Here is a 22,297-nt window from a genome sequence, read left to right on the forward strand (position 1 = left end):
TTGAAGTTCCAAGACCACAGTGTCATTGTGGACAGTAAACAGTCCAGGGGAAACACGCAGAGCAGAAGCAAACAGAGAATATATGAAGGAATTAAGCAAGAGAAGTTGTCGGGAAAGATACAGAGAACCACTTCGATAGTTTCCGATCTGCGGGTGAATGGAAGTGGGCATAAAAAAAATAATGGCGAAACTGTGGTTGATGAAAGTATATGGGAGGGGGGGGGGTGGATTATAAATGTATTACATTATAATCAAAGATGTTCATGAAACAGCCATCCGTAGAATTCCCTTCCCGTACAGTACAAAGAGGAAACTTGAAAAAAAAAATAGGTGAATACACCCGACCTGGTACACACCTAGCCCAATACTACACACCTGGTACACACCCAGTCTGGTCCACACCCAGTAAGGTATACGCAACCACACATGTGTCTGTGTGTGTGAGAACGTGAGCGCCTGCAGGCACATGTACAGGAAAACTCGGGGCCTTATCAGCGGAGGTAGGCGAGAGTCTGAGGGTCAGCTTAAGTGACGAACTATATAACCTGGAGCACCAGCCTCTCTCCCAGAACTACGACCACCAGAAGACTTCCTCTGGTGTGCTCATCTCGGCTGCTGCTGCATCGTTGCAACATGACAGAACTTCAAGCCGACGACGCAAAGAGTGAGTGTTACCGCAATACGAATCCGTCCTTACACTTAGCATGGAGAGGTGGCTACATGGCTGTAATTGCTGTAATCACGAGCATTAACCCAACGGAAGGACGTCGCAGGAATAAAGAGAGACTTAGTGTCGCAGGGAGGAGATCGCAATGCTCCCTGCAGGAGACACTTCTGTCGTTATTATACCGGAGCAAGAGCGTACACTGCCACAGCTACGACGTGACGCTGAAAGCAGACTGCAGGACACACTGTCGTCGCCCTCACGAGAGAAGTGGATGGGGAGGTTATAGAACAATCTCATCCCTTCTCCCTCTCCAGGATTTTCCAATATTCACACAGCCTCACAGCTTGACGACACATGTTTATAACACACCCACGGTCCACATCCTCCCACAAATATTGTTCACCCCTCGTCCTCATCCCACTGCCCCAAACTCTGGATTATCAAGACGTTTTCGTGTTTCTTTTTTTTCTTACTGATAATGTTGCTGCTCTTCCTTAACCCAGAGGCTTATGGGCGTCTTAACCCTAGGGCTGCTAGCAAGCTTTGGAAGGACCTTGGCAGTTCAGGCTATTCTTGGCTGTGCACAACCGCCCTTATACATTATATATATATATATATATATATATATATATATATATATATATATATATATATATATATATATATATATACATATATATATATTCTTAGCGAGGTAGCGTTAAGAACAGAGGGCTGAGCCTTTGAGGGAATATCCTTCCTCACTTGGACCCCTTCTGTTCCTTATTTTGGAAAATTAAAATCGAGAGGGGAGGATTTCCAGCGCCCCGCTCCCTTCCCTTTTAGTCGCCTTCTACCACACGCAGGGAATACGTGGGAAGTATTCTTTCTCTCCTATCCCCAGGGATATATATATATATATGGATATATATATATATATGGATCATAGGGTGGGGGAGGGGGCGAAAATTTTGGGAGCCTTGAAAAATGTGTGGAAGTCGAGAACATTATCTCGGAAAGCAAAAATGGGTATGTTTGAAGGAATAGTGGTTCCAACAATGTTGTATGGTTGCGAGGCGTGGGCTATGGATAGAGTTGTGCGCAGGAGGATGGATGTGCTGGAAATGAGATGTTTGAGGACAATGTGTGGTGTGAGGTGGTTTGATCGAGTAAGTAACGTAAGGGTAAGAGAGATGTGTGGAAATAAAAAGAGCGTGGTTGAGAGAGCAGAAGAGGGTGTTTTGAAATGGTTTGGGCACATGGAGAGAATGAGTGAGGAAAGATTGACCAAGAGGATATATGTGTCGGAGGTGGAGGGAACGAGGAGAAGAGGGAGACCAAATTGGAGGTGGAAAGATGGAGTGAAAAAGATTTTGTGTGATCGGGGCCTGAACATGCAGGAGGGTGTAAGGAGGGCAAGGAATAGAGTGAATTGGAGCGATGTGGTATACAGGGGTTGACGTGCTGTCAGTGGAGTGAATCAAGGCATGTGAGGCGTCTGGGGTGGACCATGGAAAGCTGTGTAGGTATGTATACACGTGTGTGGACATGTGTATGTACATGTGTATGGGGGGGGGGGGGGGGGGGGGGTTGGGCCATTTCTTTCGTCTGTTTCCTTGCGCTACCTCGCAGACGCGGGAGACAGCGACAAAGTATAAAAAAAAAAAAAAAAAAAAAAAAAAAAAAAAAAAAAAATATATATATATATATATATATATATATATATATATATATATATATATATATATATATATATTGATATATGTATAGTTTGAAATGATGATTTAACTCTATCATGTTAAGATGAGTAATAATGGATATATGAGCACACATTGGTGGGTTTTCTGTATATGCTAAACTTAAACTTGTTTCCTTGCCTATGGATTATGCAGTCTAGAAATGGTAACATACCATTACTTTCATTTTCTACAGTAAATTTGATGGAAGGTACTAGATTGTTAAGTAAGGGGAGAAATATTTGTAAATTTTCATTTGTTGGCCAAAAATAAAGAACATCATCTACATACCTAAACCAAATTGTATTAGAAGGTAAGATATCTTTTAGTAATTTTGTTTCAAAAAATTCCATATAAAGATTACTTAGTACAACGGGTGAAAGAGGGTTACCCATTGCCATACCAAATTTTTGAGCATAATAATCTCCATTGAATTGAAATACACAGACTTTTATACACAATTTTATCAGTTCAATGAAAACAGACTTTGAAACAATTAAATGACTATCATCATCCAAGACATCAAACAGATATTCTTAAAGGTCATCAATTGGAATTTTTGTGAAAAGTGAGGAAATATTTATCAAAGCTAACTAGTTTGAAATCAAAATTAACACTGATATTGTTTAGCTTGTTGACTAAATCTACATTGTTCATGATATTAGAATTTGATATCTTACCCACTAAAGGGGCTTAAAAAAGAAACTAACCATTTTTACATTTTATATGTGATGGAGCCTACTGAATTCACAATTGTCTTGCTGGAAAATTTTGTTTATGTGTTTTGATAAGTCCATACATATATAGCAATGAAGGGGACAAAGATGACAAACTTTTGATCAGGGAACCATTACCTTTCAACAACAACTTCATTTCTTTATTGAAATGGGAGTTAACTGCTTCTAGGGGATTTTTGCTGAGTTTAGAATATGTTGTGTTATCATTCAAAAGATTATTAATTTTAGATAAATAGTTACTTTTGTCTAAAATCACTACAGTGTTTCCCTTATCTGCTTTAGTAATAATATGTTTATCCATGTCTTTTTTTAAGGTGTTAATAGCTCTTATGAATCTTTTAGGGCAATTAGGTTCCACTGGTTCAGACAATCTGGCATACACTAAACCCTTACAGATATTAATTTCATCATTAGTTAAATTACTGTATTTCTCTAAATTACAAAAAGACAACACAGCTGGCTTCCCTGTTAGAGCACACAAAACTTAATCCATAGCCTAATGCACACAATGAATCCTTATCTAGTTGTTTATTAGACATGTTTATCACAAAAGAAGGCTTTGTGTTCTTGGTCCAGTCGCTGTTTTTAATAAAATGGTCCAACTTACAATTCAGTTTCATTTATATGCAGCCTATTGCGTTCATTCCTTAATCTAATATAGCAATGTCCAACATCCGGTTCTTCCAATATGTCGGTATTGCCATTTGAAAGGCACGTTTCTTCTCCCTTGTAATACGAAAAGCCTCCTCCATTTCAATCTTATTTAATTCAATATGTTTCTTTAAAATGATGTTTTGCAATTGGTCAAATCGTAACTGAAGTTACGATTTGGATACCTTAGGAAATTCCTTGCTGAAGAAGTGATGCCAAGATCTGTCCTACCCCAGCAATTGTTGCAGCTCTCTGGTCGACCATTTGACCAATTCCAAAACATCATTTTAAAGAAAAACAATGAATGAAATAAGATTGAAAGGGAGGAGGCTTTTCGTATTACAAGAGAGAAGAAACGTGCCTTTCAAATGGCGTTACCGACACATTGGAAGAACCGGATGTTGGACTATTGCTATAATAGATTAAGGAATGAACGCAACAAGCTACATACAAATGAAATTAAATTGTAAGTTGGACCATCTTATCAAAAACAGCGACTGGACCAAGAACACAGACCCTTCTTTTGTGATAAACCTGTCTAATAAACAACTAGATAAGGATTCCTCGTGTGCATTAGGCTATGGATTAAGTTTTGTGTGCTCTAACAGAGAAGCCAGCTGTGTTGATGTCACAAAGTCTTTTTGTAATTTAGAGAAATACAGTAATTCAACTAATGATGAAATTAATATCTGTAAGGGTTTAGTGTATGCCAGTTTGTCAAAACCAAAGGAACCTAACTGCCCTAAAAGATTTATAAGAGCTATTAACACCTTAAAAAAAGACAAGGATACACATATTACTAAAGCAGATAAGGCTAACACTGTTGTGATTTTAGACAAAAGTAACTATTTATCTAAAATGAATGATCTTTTAAATGATAACACAACATATTCTAAACTTAGTAAAAATCCCTTAGAAGCAGTTAATTCTCACTTCAATAAAGAAATGAAGTTGTTGTTGAAAGGTAACATTTCTTTTATCAAAAATTTGTCATCTTTGTCCCCTTCATTGCCATATATGTATGGACTTATCAAAACACATAAACAAAATTTTCCAGCAAGGCCTATAGTGAGTTAAGTAGGCTCCATCAAACATAAAATGTCAAAATGGTTAGTTTCTTTATTAAGCCCTTTGGTGGGTAAGATATCAAATTCTAATATCATGAACAATGTAGATTTAGTCAACAAGCTTAACAATATCAATGTTAATTTTGATTTCAAACTAGTTAGCTTTGATGTTTCCTCACTTTTCACTAAAGTTCCAGTTGATGACCTTTTAGTATATTTATTTGATGTCTTGGATGATATTCATTTACCTGTTTCAAAGTCTAATTTCATTGAACTGATAAAATTGAGTATAAAAGACTGTGTATTTCAATTCAATGGAGATTATTATGCTCAAAACTTTGGTATGGCAATGGGTAACCCTCTTTCACCTGGACTAAGTAATCTTTATATGGAATTTTTTGAAACAAAATTACTAAAGGATATCTTACCTTCTAATGCAATTTGGTTTAGGTATGTAGATGACGTTCTTTGTGTTTGGCCAAAAAATGAAAATTTACGAATATTTTTCCCCTTACTTAACAATCTAGTACCTTCCATCAATATTTCTGTAGAAAATAAAATTAATAGTATGTTACCATTTTCAGACTGCATGATCCATAGGCAAGGAAACAGGTTTAAGTTTAGCTTATACAGAAAACCCACCAATGTATGCTCATATATCCATTATTACTCATCTCAGCATGACAGAGTTAAATTATCATCATTTCAGTCTATGTTCCTTAGGGCATTACGTATTTGCAGTCCAGAGTTTATTGATGATGAGTTTGAGAAGATATATTCCACTGGATCTAAGTGAAAGTACCCTAGATCTTTCATTGATAGATCCCTGAAGTTAACAAAGAAATCATCTTATAGAGTTGAGCCCAAACCTCCCACTGACACCAAGAATCTTTTAGTTCTTCCTTTTAATAATAATTTTACTTTACTTCCCATGTTGCTTAAATCCTTTAATGTAAATGTTGCCTTCAGCAACAATAATACTATAAAGAATATCTTGATAAGGAATTCACCAGAAAATTCTCCTGGGTGCATTGATAAAGTGCCATGTGGAAATTGTGATAAGTTTTATGTTGGGCAGAGTGGTAAGGATCATTCTGTTAGACTTAAGCGAAATAAATATAGTATAAGAACGGGACAAGAATCAAATGCCTTGTTTAATCACGTTAGAAACTATGATCATTGTATTGACTGGAGTAATGCCATCTCAGTTATCAACTCTAACTCTATTACCTCGAGAAATATCATTGAATCTTCTATTATTAAATACACAAAGAATTATAATCTTAATATTAGTGATGGTCTATACAAATTATATAAGTTTATTGTTGATAAAATCTGTAAAATGATAAGTTTATGAAACGCTCGTTGTCTGTCTTGGACAATCGCATGTTTACCAAATGGCGTCCTAGCTACGTCTCTTCGTTGTATATCAACTGACTCTTATATTTCTCTCTTGTGTCTCCTCTGATGATATGATTATTACACGAAAGTGCACTAGGGAACTTATCATGTTTCATTTTCCCCGTGGACTCATAGGAATATATGTATATATATATATATATATATATATATATATATATATATATATATATATATATATATATATATTTTATTTATTTATTTATATTGCCTTGTCGCTGTCTCCCGCGTTTGCGAGGCAGCGCAAGGAAACAGACGAAAGAAATGGCCCAGCCCACCCCCATACACAATGTATATACATACACGTCCACACACGCAAATATACATACCTATACATCTCAATGTACACATATATATACACACACAGACACATACATATACCTATGCACACAAATCACACTGTCTGCCTTATTCATTCCAATCGCCACCTCGCCACACATGGAATACCATCCCCCTCCCCCCTCATGTGTGCGAGGTAGCACTAGGAAAAGACAACAAAGGCCCCATTCGTTCACACTCAGTCTCTAGCTGTCATGCAATAATGTCCGAAACCACAGCTCCCTTTCCACATCCAGGCCCCACACAACTTTCCATGGTTTACCCCAGACGCTTCACACGCTTCACTGACAGCACGTCAACCCCGGTATACCACATCGATCCAATTCACTCTATTCCTTACCCTCCTTTCACCCTCCTGCATGTTCAGGCCCCGATCACACAAAATCTTTTTCACTCCATCTTTCCACCTCCAATTTGGTGTGTCTCCCACTTCTCCTCGTTCCCTCCACCTCCGACACATATATCCTCTTGGTCAATCTTTCCTCACTCATTCTCTCCATGTGCCCAAACCACTTCAAAACACCCTCTTCTGCTCTCTCAACCACGCTCTTTTTATTTCCACACATCTCTCTTACCCTTACATTACTTACTCGATCAAACCACCTCACACCACACATTGTCCTCAAACATCTCATTTCCAGCACAACCACCCCCTCCTGCGCACAACTCTATCCGTAGCCCACGCCTCGCAACCATACAACATTGTTGGAAGCACTATTCCTTCAAACATACCCATTTTTGCTTTCCGAGATAATGTTCTCGACTTCCACACATTCTTCAAGGCTCCCAGGGTTTTCGCCCCCTCCCCAACCCTATGATTCACTTCCGCTTCCATGGTTCAATCCGCTGCCAGATCCACTCCCAGATATCTAAAACACTTTACTTCCTCCAGTTTTTCTCCATTCAAACTTACCTCCCAATTGCACTTGACCCTCAACCCTACGGTACCTAATAACCTTTCTCTTATTCACATTTACTCTTAACTTTCTTCTTTCACACACTTTACCAAACTCAGTCACCAGCTTCTGCAGTTTCTCACATGAATCAGCCACCAGCGCTGTATCATCAGCGAACAACAACTGACTCACTTCCCAAGCTCTCTCATCCACAACGGACTTCATACTTGCCCCTCTTTCCAAAACTCTTGCATTCACCTCCCTAACAACCCCACCCATAAACAAATTAAACAACCATGAGACATCACACCACCGTCCCCTCCCGCAAACCTACATTCACTGAGAACCAAATCACTTTCCTCCTCTTCCTACACGTACACAATGCCTTACATCCTTGATAATACTTTTCACTGCTTCTAAACAACTTGCCTCCCACACCATATATTTCTTAATACCTTCACAGAGCAAGCTCTATCAACTCTATCATATTGCCTTCTTCCAGATCCATAAATGCTACATACAAATCCATATATATATATATAATATATATATATACGAATAAAGTGCATATGAACGCGCACCTTCATAGAACATACAAACCTCCAACAGCCAGGATCGAACCCGGGACCCCTGTGCAAGAGGCAGGCATGCTAACCGCTAGGCTATGGGACTGTATAATAGGAAACAACTATTCGAATACTAAGTACTCGAATACCCTTCGTCTCACAATGGTGAGCAACGGGGTCTATACCGGTTATTTCCGAACAGATGCACGTAGCCAGCTGATAGCGTTTTACCGAACCTAACTGTACAACGCGGAAATATGAATACGAATAAAGTGCATATGAACGCGCACCTTCATAGAACATACAAACCTCCAACAGCCAGGATCGAACCTGGGACCCCTGTGCAAGAGGCAGGCATGCTAACCGCTAGGCTATGGGACTGTATAATAGGAAACAACTATTCGAAATACTAAGTACTCGAATACCCTTCGTCTCACAATGGTGAGCAACGGGGTCTATACCGGTTATTTCCGAACAGACGCATATATATATATATATATATATATATATATATATATATATATATATATATATATATATATATATATATATATATATATATATAGAGAGAGAGAGAGAGAGAGAGAGAGAGAGAGAGACAGAGAGACGGGGGGGGGGGGGGGGGGGGGGGGGGGGGGGGGGGGGGGAAGGAAAATGCAGTGCGGTCAGAACACGAACGTTAAACCTCGTTTACTCGAAAATAGGTTTTTGCACCTTAAAAAAAAAAAAAATTCATTTACATTTCAGTTACATGGTAAACATCTATTGCCTTTGGAATTTTCGAAATACTTTGGCTCGCTATATATTTGCTTCCTTTCTTTGCAGCACCACATATGAATATTCATTTGTACCTCTGACAGCATTATTAAAAAGTACGAAGAGCTCTGACATTAGTCTACAGTAAGAGTCACACATCATAGACATAGGTGCAGAATAATATAATACGGTCAAAAAGAAAATGGAGTTAGCATCTATAAGGTATCACTGTCGTGTTTTTTTTTTTTTTTTTTTTTTTTTTAGTTGAACCGAGTGTCTTGCGGATCTGCTTCAGCGAGAGTGATCGTCAGCGAGAGTGAGCGCTACTAACGTTACCGAAGCTCTACAGTTCTTGTTTTGAAGTTTAGGCTCGTCTTCTTTTAAACGTCTCTCCACAAAATGGAATTCTAGCTTTGCCCAAAAACCCTAAACTTTCTCTCTAGTTTCTCCAAAATATAATTTGGTCTCTCTATATAATATCTTACTAAGTTTTACTAATAAGGAGTAACTGATAAGCTGAAGTGCTCCTCACTAAGTCCCCGAAATCAAACTAAATATATTTCTCTCTTCCTGAATGAATTTCCTCGCATTGATCCTATATACGTTTTCCTCCAGATATACGACATCAATTACCCTGACGATGATGTAAACTGGGTGGCAAGAAGGTCGACCGACCTAGAGGCTGACCCATCACCACAATACGACCCACAGGGGAACCCCACGGTTGGTGTCGCCTCTGATCTCTTCATCATACTCTTGCGGAGGGCGACGACGCGATGACACAAACAGACAGCAGGTATTGAATGTGAGACAAAGAGGGAACGGAACGGAACGGAACGGAACGGAAGGAGAGAGAGAGAGAGAGAGAGAGAGAGAGAGAGAGAGAGAGAGAGAGAGAGAGAGAGAGAGAGAGAGAGAGAGAGAGAGAGAGAGTTTTACGAAACGTGTTCATTCAGGATGATCACAAGTTTACAATCACTTGAGGAGGGTTAGATAATCAGGTATTCTACTGCATCTGGACCTTACCACGACACCAATGTCTGATCCGCATCCCTTCCATCTACCACCACACTCGTCTGTGAGTTTCTGATACCTTCCACATACCACATAACAGCCTCCAGGGCGTACACCCAGTGGTCTTTTGCTGTTTGAATTCCTTTGTAAACCGTGTATCGAAAAGGATGTAACCTAACCTTGGCTAATGAGTAATTCTCTAATCATTTGCTCGTTACGTGTGTTGTATTCGGAGACGAGGTGAATGCTTTGTACAAAGGGAGAGTCTCATCACTGTGGCGGGTCTCACAGTCTGGTGAGGAAGGAGATCTGCTGGGGTACGGCCTGAGAGACAGTTCTCCCGTTCGCTGGAGGAGGTTCAGTCACTCGATTTACGAAGGATCTGAACTGGTGGCAGTCGAGGCAGTCTCAATGTGGCCCACTGACTGAAGCTACGAGTGATTTCTCGCGCGCGCAAAAAGGGAAAATTCTACTGAATCCCATGAAGTTCTGAAGTCGGCTTTGCACACTGGATCTACGTCTACATTCCTGTAGTGATTGTGGTGATCAAAAACACGAATCAAGTAATCATCTGGATCCGAAACTCATTCGAAGTAGCTGATGCAGTCAGTGAAAACGAGACATATTTCTCCGGTCAACGGAGTTTCGTACCGCAATCTGTGGTTTTCTGTTGATGAGAAGTAATTCAGTTCCCAGGGAAGTCAAGGGTTCAGAGTTCACGCCATCAAGATCCAAGATTCGAACCGTCGTGCTCAAGTATCGAACCCTCGTGCTCAATTAGCTCAAGATCACTTTGTGCTTGAAAGGGACTTAACACACCTGAACACAATTGTACTGTGCTGTGAGCTTCATGCTAATGCTGCTGACACACGTATCTCTTGTCAGGGAGATGCTCGGGGAAAAAAAGTATTTGTTATCTATATTCATTATCATTATTCAAAAGAGTACTGCCGATACTAGCTCTTCACTGCACATAGTCGTTGTTATTCACTGCACAAAGTCGTATTCTACAACAGTGAAAAGCACATCGTTATCCCTCATTCGTGTGGCAGCCTCACCTGCTCTGGTGGAGTCTGTAATCAAGCCTTCTACGAATGTGTATAGTCTACCATGTTTACGAAGCACTGCCGGGGACAGAGAGCTGGGAATATATCTCTCATCTGACACGAGAAAAGGCCTTCAGACACTGTGAACGTCATAAATGATATATGGGAGGCTTCTCTTCTGTTCATGAAGAGTAAGTAGACTCATCTTTATGTGTGTGTGTGTGTGTGTGTGTGTGTGTGTGTGTGTGTGTGTGTGTGTGTGTACTATTCATCTTGATTTTCATAATTCTGGTCGTAAAGAAAGTATACAAAGTATTTCTGTGTGGTGTGTATATATCTTATGATTAACCTGTTTAAGGTGCATCATATGTCCCAGTGCTGAGAAATTTACTTGTCCTTCCATCTTACACTTAACATCTGGTCTGGCTAATGTTCTCTCGAACTGTGGTGTTAAAACCCGTATCGTGGTGTCCCACCCACGAGGTCAAAGTACTGTACAGGATCAACCATCATTTAAGTTGCAGCCCCAGATCCAATACCATCTTGACCTACGAGGAAGGGCTTAGGTTCCACATTCCGACCCCATTTTTTCTCAGAGTGTTGGGCATCACAACACTGATAATGAGTCTCAGGCGTTCCAGAGCGCCGGCGCAACACAAATGAAAACAAAACAAATTATTCTGGTGACGTCATCGATAATCCAACAGGTTGAGGTGTTGAAGTCCTGGTGAGCTGTGTGAACCCCATCGTCAACATGATACTTGATACTACATCATCCAGCCAGCACAGGACACGTCCCTGCAGCCTGTGTAACGATCCAGCCTCGTCTATTCCACAAGGCACACTTCATCTATGGCCAGCTTGTCATTACGTTGGTGAGGGTAGACCGTCCCATGTGTCTGACGACCTTCATTAAAAGCTCCAAGTCACAAGACACTACCCCATCCTCTTCTCCCGGTTTCGCTACAGCTTCGAAGTACTGTCACGTATAAAATGGGATGAGCCACTCACACAGTCAGATGCGACGGTATCCAGTGAAGCGGCAGTACATCTGTCAGAAGACTGAAAGAGCCACTGTGTTACATCTTGCTCCTTTCACAGCTCTAGCTTCAAAAGAGATGATGATATCGCGAGTTCATCGAACTTATGTATAGCCTTTCATGATGGAGGAATGTAGGGAGGAGCAACAGATCACTTTCAAACGACCAGATGCACTGCGCAGGGCCCAGGTGGATGTCAGAGCCTACTGTACTCCATCAACATCTGCATGAGAGAGGGAAATCGAGTCAGCAGCTGCCACCACCTGAAACAAATCATCTTAATGAGACGACTGTCAACAGTAAGTCGTCTCTGCCACCCTGATGCCCAGTTCTTGGTAGATGACCCGCACATCTTCTTGGACACACCATGACACGTTCCCAAGTCCTGAGACGGTGGCTCTTGTTGCAATTTTCGACAACGCAGAGCCAGCAGGAGAATGTCGTGCACTGGCCAATAGTCTCCTAACACTCAAACCAGACAGCACCACTGTGCAGACTACGAGAACGCCCTGGGAGGGGATTTGGGGGTTAGCCTCAACTTCTCCTACAGTCACTCTCTCCACAACACTTGCTCACTGGGTGGGGTTGCGACTCCTGGTTCACACACTCTATGCTCTTCAGTTCGACCCGAGAGTCCTCACAGACGTTGTTGATGGCTGACAACCGTCTTACCGCGTACCAGACACCTGCAATCATCTGGGGGAAGCATTGACGTCATGAATGGCTGTGCTGACCGTGGAGACGAAGTCGGTCCAATAGATCTCTCCTCAGCCAAGACCACCGCCACACTGTGCTCCACACACCTGAAGAGGACCGTAAGAGTCCCCCGAACCTGGACCATTGACACTCAGTGTAACGAACGTGTATAACACTGTACCGGCAGTGTAACGAATGTGTATAACACTGTACCGAACGTGCTGGCAGTGTAACGAACGTGTATAACACTGTACCGAACGTGCTGGCAGTGTAACGAACACGTGTAACAGTGAAACTAACGTGTATAACAGTGTAACTAACGTGCTGTCAGTGTAACTAATGTGTGTAACAGTGTAACTAACGCGTATAACAGTGTAACTAACGTGTGTAACAGTGTAACAAACGTGCTTTCAGTGTAACTAACGCGTATAACAATGTAACTAACGTGCTGTCAGTGTAGCTAACATGTATAACAGTGTAACTAACGTGTTGTCAGTGTAACTAACATGTGTAACAGTGTAACTAACGTGCTGTCAGTGTAACTGACGTGTGTAAGTGTAACTAACGTGCTGTCAATGTAACTAACGTGTGTAACACTGTAAATTAATGTGCTGTCAGTGTAACTAACGTGTGTAACAGTGTAACTAACGTACTGTCATTGTAACTAACGCGTATAACAGTGTAACTAACGTGTGTAACAGCGTAACTAACGTGCTGTCAGTGTAACTAACGCGTATAACAGTGTAACTAACGTGCTATCAGTGTAACTAACGTGTGTAACAGCGTAACTAACGTGCTGTCAGTGTAACTAACGTGTGTAACAGTGTAACCAACGCGTATAACAGTGTAACTAACGTGTGTAACAGCGTAACTAACGTGCTGTCAGTGTAACTAACGCGTATAACAGTTTAACTAACGTGCTGACAGTGTAACGGACGTGTATAACAGTGTAACTAACGTGCTGTCAGTGTAACTAACGCGTATAACAGTTTAACTAACGTGCTGACAGTGTAACGAACGTGTATAACAGTGTAACTAACGTGCTGTCAGTGTAACTAATGTGTATAACAATGTAACTAACGTGCTGTCAGTGTAACTAATGTGTATAACAATGTAACTAACGTGCTGTCAGTATAACTAACGTGTATAACAGTGTAACTAACGTGCTGTCAGTGTAACTAATGTGTATAACAGTGTAACTAACGTGCTGTCAGTGTAACTAATGTGTATAACAGTGTAACTAACGTGCTGTCAGTGTAACTAATGTGTATAACAGTGTAACTAACGTGCTGTCAGTGTAACTAACGTGTGTAACAGTGTAACCAACGCGTATAACAGTGTAACTAACGTGTGTAACAGCGAAACTAACGTGCTGTCAGTGTAACTAACGTGTGTAACAGTGTAACTAACGTGCTGTCAGTGTAACTAACGTGTATAACAGTGTAACTAACGTGCTGTCAGTGTAACTAACGTGTGTAACAGTGTAACTAACTTGTGTAACAGTGAAAATAATGTGTTCTCAGTGTAACTTATGTGTCATCAGCGTAACTAATGGTTAGCAGGTAGATCTATCGCAGAGAAATCTGATTCTAATGTACACTTGTAACGGGAATTTCAATTTGTACATCGAACTGTGGTGCTCCCTCAATAAACAGCGAATGATTGCCGACTTTGATTGAGAAGAAAAATATAATATATGTCCTAAGAGTAATGTCATTAAGTGTACCAGTGAAGATGGTTAAGGGTAAACTATAATCGATATGATAACATACTTGTCAATGCCAAAATGAACGAAAGGGATGTAAAAGATTATATTAGCAGATCAGATGGGGAAAGTGTCGATTTTTCCGACTTTCCTCACATTGTAAATGAAATAAATCTAACACAGGGATACAAGAAACCAGTCTAAAAATTCTGAGATCATGGGGTAAATGATGCACCTTAATCTCTCTCTCTCTGTCTCTCTGTCTGTCTCTCTCTCTCTCTCTCTCTCTCTCTCTCTCTCTCTCTCTCTCTCTCTCTCTCTCTCTCTCTCTCTCTTTGCGGAAGATGAAAGCCGGCAAGGCAGCAGGTTTGGATGGTATTGCAGTGGAATTTATTAAAAAAGGGGGTGACTGTATTGTTGACTGGTTGGTAAGGTTATTTAATGTATGTATGACTCATGGTGAGGTGCCTGAGGATTGGCGGAATGCGTGCATAGTGCCATTGTACAAAGGCAAAGGGGATAAGAGTGAGTGCTCAAATTACAGAGGTATAAGTTTGTTGAGTATTCCTGGTAAATTATATGGGAGGGTATTGATTGAGAGGGTGAAGGCATGTACAGAGCATCAGATTGGGGAAGAGCAGTGTGGTTTCAGAAGTGGTAGAGGATGTGTGGATCAGGTGTTTGCTTTGAAGAATGTATGTGAGAAATACTTAGAAAAGCAAATGGATTTGTATGTAGCATTTATGGATCTGGAGAAGGCATATGATAGAGTTGATAGAGATGCTCTGTGGAAGGTACTAAGAATATATGGTGTGGGAGGCAAGTTGTTAGAAGCAGTGAAAAGTTTTTATCGAGGATGTAAGGCATGTGTACGTGTAGGAAGAGAGGAAAGTGATTGGTTCTCAGTGAATGTAGGTTTACGGCAGGGGTGTGTGATGTCTCCATGGTTGTTTAATTTGTTTATGGATGGGGTTGTTAGGGAGGTGAATGCAAGAGTTTTGGAAAGAGGGGCAAGTATGAAGTCTGTTGGGGATGAGAGAGCTTGGGAAGTGAGTCAGTTGTTGTTCGCTGATGATACATCGCTGGTGGCTGATTCATGTGAGAAACTGCAGAAGCTGGTGACTGAGTTTGGTAAAGTGTGTGAAAGAAGAAAGTTAAGAGTAAATGTGAATAAGAGCAAGGTTATTAGGTACAGTAGGGTTGAGGGTCAAGTCAATTGGGAGGTGAGTTTGAATGGAGAAAAACTGGAGGAAGTGAAGTGTTTTAGATATCTGGGAGTGGATCTGGCAGCGGATGGAACCATGGAAGCGGAAGTGGATCATAGGGTGGGGGAGGGGGCGAAAATTCTGGGAGCCTTGAAGAATGTGTGGAAGTCGAGAACATTATCTCGGAAAGCAAAAATGGGTATGTTTGAAGGAATAGTGGTTCCAACAATGTTGTATGGTTGCGAGGCGTGGGCTATGGATAGAGTTGTGCGCAGGAGGATGGATGTGCTGGAAATGAGATGTTTGAGGACAATGTGTAGTGTGAGGTGGTTTGATCGAGTAAGTAACGTAAGGGTAAGAGAGATGTGTGGAAATAAGAAGAGCGTGGTTGAGAGAGCAGAAGAGGGTGGTTTGAAATGGTTTGGGCACATGGAGAGAATGAGTGAGGAAAGATTGACCAAGAGGATATATGTGTCGGAGGTTGAGGGAACGAGGAGAAGAGGGAGACCAAATTGGAGGTGGAAAGATGGAGTGAAAAAGATTTTGTGTGATCGGGGCCTGAACATGCAGGAGGGTGAAAGGAGGGCAAGGAATAGAGTGAATTGGAGCGATGTGGTATACCGGGGTTGACGTGCTGTCAGTGGATTGAATCAAGGCATGTGAAGCGTCTGGGGTAAACCATGGAAAGCTGTGTAGGTATGTATATTTGCGTGTGTGGACGTATGTATATACATGTGTATGGGGGTGGGTTGGGCCATTTCTTTCGTCTGTTTCCTTGCGCTACCTCGCAAACGCGGGAGACAGCAAAAAAAAAAAAAAAAAAAAAAAAAATATATATATATATATATATATATATATATATATATATATATATATATATATATATATATATATATATATATATGTATTTATATATATACATATATAAAACCGGGTTCCACCTTCAAGAGCTAAAAGTCACCTTCGGCGAGGGCAACACACAGGGAGTGCGGCCTCGTCAAAGAACATATTCCAATGGAGTCTCCATTCTCCTGCTACTGGAAGCAGCGTAGCCGTGGCTGCAAGAGCCCCCTTTAGACAGGTCCTGGACAACACCAGGGTTCTTTCATGTAAACTGATCCTAGTGTTATTGTAATATATACAGAGATAGAGATAGAGATAGATAGATAGAGAGAGAGAGAGAGAGAGAGAGAGAGAGAGAGAGAGAGAGAGAGAGAGAGAGAGAGAGAGAGAGAGAGAGAGAGAGAGAGATTCATACACAATGAGGAAAGTATATATAAAACAACGAGGAAAGGTCCTGCAGTAATTGTTATCTGTCACAAGTGAGGCAGGCGCGTGGCCCACTGCTCGGCTCACGTCCGCAGACACAGTTGGTGCTGCCGCGCACGTCCCTGGCTCCGCTTGACTCCCTCATCTTGTTACTGGCCCACCACCACACTGTTATTATCCTCATCACGCATCCTACAGCCTTTGCTTAGACTCAATATTGTACCCATGCTTCTTGTATATACACCTAGCCTGGGACACACTCTGCCTTGTATATACACCTAGTCTAGGACACACTCTTGCCTTGTATACACCTAATCTAGGACACACTCTGCCTTGTATACACCTAGTCGGGGAGACTCTGCCTTGTATACACCTAATCTAGGACACACTCTGCCTTGTATAAACACCTAGCTTGGGACACACTCTGCCTTGTATACACCTAGTCTGGGACACACTCTAGCCTTGTATATATAAACCCTATCACACACCTAGCCTCGAACATACCCACGCGAGTACACGTCCAGCCTGGTATACACAAAGCCTGATACACATCCAGCTTGGTACACACAGAGCCTGGTGCACATACACCCTGGTGCACACCCAAGCAGGTGTATACACACCCCACCACACACCTAGCTGGCAGACTTGTATCCTGGTACAAATGAAAACCTGGTGCTTAACCATCGTGGTACACAACCCACTTAGTATAGACAGACAGATAGAAAAAATAGACAGATAGAGAGATAGATAGATAGACAGATAGATAGATAGATACAAACACAGATACTGACCACAGAAATCCGTGTTTTGATAATATAAATAGTGTACATTATGGCCCATGATTAAAATCTTGAACAATAACACAATACAGTTTATCAAATACACCCAGCTTGGTACACAAGCTGCTTGGTGCTTCGAAACACGCAACAAGGGAGTAACCGCAGGCCGTAACACGAACTGCAAAACAACCTTTATAGAGATGATGCAAAGAAGTACTTTTCCATCACTGGAGCAAAGAATAATTGGAATAAACTGAATGACCAAACTATAAATGTGAACGCCAGCATCCACGAGCTTATGAAGAATGAAATAATAAAAAGTTCAAAACATGGGGTCCCAAGAGTGTAAAACTCTCTTCATTCAGGACAAATACACAAAGAGGTAATGGGACACAGCATCGTACACACCAAGCATGGAACGCACCCAGCCTGGTAGACATCCATCCTGGAAGACACTCAGCTTTGTACACACCCGGCTTGGACCAGCACCCAGGCTAGCACACACCCTGAGGCACAGACAGTGATGGCTACAGCTTGGGTAGCCACAAACATGAACTTAAGCTTAAAGGAGGACAGAGTTGTCCTCAAGCATCAATTCACCTGTACAACAACGACAAAAAGTGGTTGGCCAATGTCACAGTTCGCCGCTACGCCACTCACTTACAATGGTTTCTACCTTTAAAGCACTTAATCTCTACAGTGGAGTTCCCCAAGGAACAGTTCTTTCTCCCACTCTCTTTAATCTTTTCCAACACAACAACCTATTACCTGAGGCAAACCTCAATACAAAAAGTCCTTCCGTGTGCAGAACAACCACCCAGTCACATCACAACCGTCTGACATCAAAGTAGCAACATCAAACACGTAGCGATACATCACACAAATGGAACAACGGCTCACCCAGAAAAGAATGTCTGCATCTCAATAGGAGTCTTCAATCACTGTTTGAGCTGCAGAAAGACATGAGTCCAGCTCACACCCTCGAGTTACCTTGAGTGGACAGTCTGTCTCACTGACCAAAAACACCAGCCATTCTTGGCATCCCATACGACACATGAACATGACAATCACTCCCTATAAATGTGAGGGAACTGCCGAATGATCCACACCATCTCACTCATTCTCTTCATAGGAGCTTCAGGGAATCCAGAACCATAAGCTTCGGGGTTCAGCTTAATCCGTTACCAGTATACCGCGATCATTGAATAAGGCTCACTAGGAAACAAGGTGAACGTAATATACATATATATATATATATATGTGAGAACTAAAGATTATACCACGGAATACGAAGGAATACAAACAGCAACCAAACACTGAGTCCTTTCTGGGCTGTCTGTCTGAGATAGTGGGATCTGTCAGACACTCGGATTTGTGTGGTGAAAGTTGGAAGTCGAAGAGAAAAACCTGCAAACTATAAACTACACAACAATAGATGAATCAACGAGAACATAAGACCAGACAAACTATAAACCCGATGCAAAATCAATGCTTTATCCATACGTGATCCAGGGAGGGTGGAATACAATCGTCTGTATATCCTAAGTGATAAACCCTGTCTAGTTTTGTGATATCATTATTTTCGTCTACTCCTGTTCAGTTTAATGTTATAATCTCTACTTCCTCGCGCCTGCATATTACATTTACATTGGTTCCCAATAATTCTTTTACAAATACTGAAGCGCATTGATAATGGATTAACCGAAATCCGAAACGTTCGGTCGGCACTGCTGAAGTTCACATAATGCACAAGACTGTGTGGATTATTCTGTTTCTGATTCGACACTAATACCCAGGCAGTTCAACTAGCAAGAATATATATATATATATATATATATATATATATATATATATATATATATATATATATATATATATATATATATATATATATATATATATAACACGATGTCTCAACTGTACGTTCTTGTGATTAATGCATCAATACATCTCCCCGGATGATGTATTAATCACATGAAAGTGCATTTACGACTAGCTCACACACATCATCGTGATCTACTGTATGTGTATATATATATATATATATATATATATATATATATATATATATATATATATATATATATATATATATATACGATTAAAGTGCATGTGAACGCGCACCTTCATAGAACATACAAACCTCCAACAGCCAGGATCGAACCCGGGACCCCTGTGTAAGAGGCAGGCATGCTTACACAGGGGTCCCGGGTTCGATCCTGGCTGTTGGAGGTTTGTATGTTCTATGAAGGTGCGCGTTCACATGCACTTTATTCGTATTCATATAACTCCGCGTTGTACAGTTAGGTTCGGTAAAACGCTATCAGCTGGCTATGTGTTCTGTTCGGAAACAACCGATAGACCCCGTTGCTCACCATTGTGAGACGAAGGCTATTCGAGTACTTAGTATTCGAATAGTTGTTTCCTATTAGCCAGGCCCATAGCCTAACGGTTAGCATGCCTGCCTCTTACACATGGGTCCCGGGTTCGATCCTGGCTGTTGGAGGTTTGTATGTTATATATATATATATATATATATATATATATATATATATATATATATATATATATATATATATATATATATATATATATATTCATACTACTACTCGCCATTTCCCGCGTTAGCAAGGTAGCGTTAAGAACAGAGGACTGGGCCTCTGAGGGAATATCCTCACCTGGCCTCGTTCTTCTCTGTTCCTTCTTTTGGAAAATTAAAAAAAAAAAGAGGGGAGGATTTCCAGCCCCCCGTTCCCTCCCCTTTTAGTCGCTTTCTACGACACGCAGGCAATACGTGGGAAGTATTCTTTCTCCCCTATCCCCAGGGATAATATATATATATATATATATATATATATATATATATATATATATATATATATATATATATATATATATATATATATATCTTGACGTAAGGGTTCCTATCCTTACAGAACTCCCGTAGTAGCCAGAAAGCCGTCCCCATACACTGGTCTTGACCACAGTGATGTGGTGTGTGTCAATGTGGAAAGTGTGCGAGGTAACTGAACACCCAGGGTTTGGGGTCTTCAGTGCAGCGTTTGCATCTTGTGTTCATTATGAATGGTCTGGGACGTGATGACGTGGTAAAGCTGGGATGGCTAGTATCCGACGGGAAAGTTTGACTCGTGTTTGTCTGGGGAGTGTGGTTACAGATGGATATATATATATATATATATATATATATATATATATATATATATATATATATATATATATATATATATATATATATCTACGACTGAGTTGGGAGGGCAGTTATCTAGTGTTGTCGGGTCTTTTCAGAGCGTTCTTCATAAATATTACGTTTCTGGGAGTTGGGGATGTGTGAGTAAAAGGTTGCTCAAGTTTGACGGCAGGTACGTCTTCTATCTATAACTGGAAGCCGGGGATTAGTTACGGAGTGGCTTGAGTTAGAGAAGTCTGGTGCTGTTGCAAAGAACTGAGGGTCGAGTATTTTGAGATCAGATTGTATGTGGAAGATCTGTCTCATCTGGTGACTGTTGAGCATCTGGTGTTGCAAGGCAGCGAGTGTATGGTATGAGTGACTCATTTCGTGTAGTTTGCTGCTCTGTTAAATCTTGCATTTGAGAGGGTGGAAGAGCAGGCAGGTGAGGTGTAGTTAAGAGTGGAACAGATGAAGGTAAAGGATGGAAAGGAATTGTTTTCTTTATGCAAATCTGGTGCCAGTTCAAGTGTTCTCAGGGTATTCAGTTTGCGCGTTGCTTATATGCTACTGACGAAGGGTAGTGACTGTCGTGAGTTGAGAGAGCGTGGTTGAGAGAGCAGAAGAGGGTGTTTTGAAATGGTTTGGGCACATGGAGAGAATGAGTGAGGAAAGATTGACCAAGAGGATATATGTGTCGGAGGTGGAGGGACCGAGGAGAAGTGGGAGACCAAATTGGAGGTGGAAAGATGGAGTGAAAAAGATTTTGTGTGATCGGGGCCTGAACATGCAGGAGGGTGAAAGGAGGGCAAGGAATAGAGTGAATTGGATCGATGTGGTATACCGGGGTTGACGTGCTGTCAGTGGATTGAATCAGGGCATGTGAAGCGTCTGGGGTAAACCATGGAAAGCTGTGTAGGTATGTATATTTGCGTGTGTGGACGTGTATGTATATGCATGTGTATGGGGGTGGGTTGGGCCATTTCTTTCGTCTGTTTCCTTGCGCTACCTCGCAAACGCGGGAGACAGCGACAAAGCAAAAAAAAAAAAAATATATATATATATATATATATATTGATGGAGAGAGGTGGGTGATTATTGGTGCATATGCACCTGGGCATGAGAAGAAAGATCAAGAGAGGCAAGTGTTTTGGGAGCAGCTGAATGAGTGTGTTAGTGGTTTTGATGCACGAGACCGGGTTATAGTGATGGGTGATTTGAATGCAAAGGTGAGTAATGTGGCAGTTGAGGGAATAATTGGTATACATGGGGTGTTCAATGTTGTAAATGGAAATGGTGAAGAGCTTGTAGATTTATGTGCTGAAAAAGGACTGATGATTGGGAATACCTGGTTTAAAAAGCGAGATATACATAAGTATGCTTATGTAAGTAGGAGAGATGGCCAGAGAGCGTTATTGGATTACGTGTTAATTGACAGGCGTGCGAAAGAGAGACTTTTGGATGTTAATGTGCTGAGAGGTGCAACTGGAGGGATGTCTGATCATTATCTTGTGGAGGCTAAGGTGAAGATCTGTATGGGTTT

General features: G+C 41.1%; 1 protein-coding gene and 1 long non-coding RNA gene across 4 annotated transcripts in view; one reads left to right on the forward strand and one right to left on the reverse strand.

Annotated features, from left to right (window-relative positions):
• Nucleotides 1-22,297, reverse strand: part of LOC139764642 (cyclin-dependent kinase inhibitor 3-like) — a 1,341,657-nt gene that overhangs the window by 162,716 nt on the left and 1,156,644 nt on the right. The window lies entirely within an intron of this gene.
• On the forward strand, nucleotides 568-12,786 carry LOC139764641 (uncharacterized). The gene is made up of 3 exons (XR_011716433.1): nucleotides 568-664; nucleotides 9,429-9,609; nucleotides 11,581-12,786. It is a non-coding gene; the product is annotated as an uncharacterized lncRNA (long non-coding RNA).

Source organism: Panulirus ornatus, chromosome 50, assembly GCF_036320965.1.
Source record: "Panulirus ornatus isolate Po-2019 chromosome 50, ASM3632096v1, whole genome shotgun sequence".
NCBI classification, from domain to species: domain Eukaryota; kingdom Metazoa; phylum Arthropoda; class Malacostraca; order Decapoda; family Palinuridae; genus Panulirus; species Panulirus ornatus.